The sequence below is a fragment of the Penaeus monodon genome, chromosome 39 (genome assembly GCF_015228065.2).
Source record: "Penaeus monodon isolate SGIC_2016 chromosome 39, NSTDA_Pmon_1, whole genome shotgun sequence".
NCBI lineage: Eukaryota > Metazoa > Arthropoda > Malacostraca > Decapoda > Penaeidae > Penaeus > Penaeus monodon.
This window is the reverse complement of record NC_051424.1, coordinates 18623833-18626332: the sequence shown is the minus strand read 5'-3', so window position 1 is coordinate 18626332 and position 2500 is coordinate 18623833. Positions and strand designations below refer to the sequence as shown.

At 28.2% G+C, this 2500-nt stretch overlaps 1 pseudogene; it reads right to left on the bottom strand.

Annotated features, from left to right (window-relative positions):
• Positions 1 to 804, bottom strand: part of LOC119597494 — a 5362-nt pseudogene extending 4558 nt beyond the window's left edge.
• Between the last annotated feature and the right edge of the window lie 1696 nt (positions 805 to 2500).

Genomic DNA, 2500 nt, shown 5'->3' with positions numbered 1-2500 from the left:
ATCCCTCCTCCTCTCTCTCCCTCTTCCTCTCCCCCCTTCACCTATCTCTCTCCTCTCTCTCTCGCTCCCCCCTCCTCGCTCCCCCCCTTTCCCCTCTCCCTCTCTCTCCTCCTCTCTCTCTCTTCTCTCTCTCTCTTTCCTCCTCCTCTCGCTCCCCCCGCTCTCTTCGTTTCCTCCCCCCCCCTCCTCTCGCTCCCCTCCTCTCGCTCTCCTCTCTCTTCTCTCCACTCCTCTCTTTTTTTCTCCTTCTCTCTCTTTTTCTCCCTCCTCTCTCTCTCTTTCTCATCTCTCTCTCTCTCTCTCTTTCTCCCCCTTCTTCGCCTCTCTCTCCTCTTTTCCCCCTCTCTCTCTCCTCTCTCTCCTCTCTCCTCTCTCTTCTCCCCACTCCCTCCCCTTCTCTCCCCTCTCTCCTCCCCTTCCCCTCCCCTTTGCTTATCTGTGCCTCCTCTGCCCCGCTCCCCATCGGGGATAGAACACCTGCCCAGTTCCAATAATTTCACGGGGGTTTTTCCCCCTTGTGCTGCTCGCATAGGAGACCCTAGGCCGTCCCAGGGTTTCTTTGCTACCCAAGTCCCTGTAGGATTTGTCAGACAGGAGTGTTAGCAAGGGAAGGAAACAAATTCCTAATTTTCCAAAAGAGGCTAATTACAAACCCCAGTGGCAGAGTCATTTTACAATGTTGATGATCTCTCCTATAGTTTAGTGCAGTGGATTCATTAAAATAAAATAATTATATAAATAAAAGTCTTGTGATTACTTTTCCAGCTTATATGTTCTTTTGCACTGCAGCAACATGAAGGTCATTCTTGTTCCCCATAGAACAAAATAAAAAAAAAGAAATGATAAAAAAAAGGTCCTTTTACTTGAATTACATAAATGCATACATCTCTAATGTACATAAATTCAATGTTGTGATGATTTGAGAAAAAATAAAAAGTATGAAAGGGAAAAAAAAGAAGGGCAAAAAAAGAAAGAAAGAAAAGAAATCATGGAAAAAAAAAAAAGAAAAAAAAAGAGAGAGAGAGAAAGGAAAAAAAAAAAAAAAAAAAAAAAAAAAAAAAAAAACAACAAAATATATAATCCAAATTTTGAATATATTAAAATTTATAGTAGCCCTTTTGCCCCCCCACTATTTTTTGCAAATAAATATCATTATTAATTTAATATATATAATAAAAGGGGGTTTTTCTTTTATATTTTATTTTTCTTGATTTGTATTATAACCCTTCTTTGCTATATAACCTTATTCTTTAAATTTCCCCTTTTTTTTTTTAAATATTTATATTTAGAATTTTTTTTATTTCTTCAAAAAAAAAATTCATGGTTAAAAATGATAATATAATAATAAAAATAAAATCTAATAATATATATTAATTATTAGAATTATAATATATGAATAAACAATATATTTAGTTTGATAGAAAGATAAATGATGTATAAATATATCCATAATATATGATTATATATTAAACATAATATAAATATATATTATATATAATATATATGATATACTTATAATTAATTATATATATATAATATAATATATATATTACTTAATATTCTCATATAGAAGTATATATACTAAACAACGTATATGTATTATCATAATAAATATATATATATTTCTGATATATATAGGTGTGAAGTGGTTGTGTGTGTGTTGGATGTGTGTGATGAGTAAAAAGTGAAGGGGGGGAGAATATATAGATTTTGATGTTAGAACATTTTTATTATTTATATTACCTTTACTAATTTCATATATATAAATGCAAAGAGACACTCCAAACATGAAGGATCTATTTGAATGCTATGATATATCATCTTAATAAATGCATATAAAAAAAAAAAAAAAGAAAAAAAACATATACAACAACAAAAAAAAAAGAAAATAATTATATATATATATATATATCTAATATTCATAAAACAACGATATACAATATATTATATATCATTATATAATATATATATATTATATATATATATACATAATATATGTATATTATATATACAGATATATATTATACTATATATAGAATATATAATCTTTTACTATATACTATAATATAATATAAATAAATATTATCATAAATATACATATATATATATAAAGAACATTAATATATATTATCATATATATATATAATATATAATATAATATATATATACTTATAATATATAATTACATATATTATTATATACATAATAGAGTAGAGAGAGGAGAGAGAGGAGAGGAGAGGAGGTGAGGGGTATGAGAGGGGAGAGAGAGAGGATTTTTGATGTTGTTTAATTTATAGTATGTATTTAGAAAAATAAGAATTATATTCCATTATGATCTATATATTCATTAGAATATTATCTACTATAATCTCATAAACTAATATATTATCATCTGTATTCTATCTATCATCTATAAATATACATATATAATATATATATATTTATTTCTGTATATATATATAATATTAAATATATATTATATATATATACGATATATATA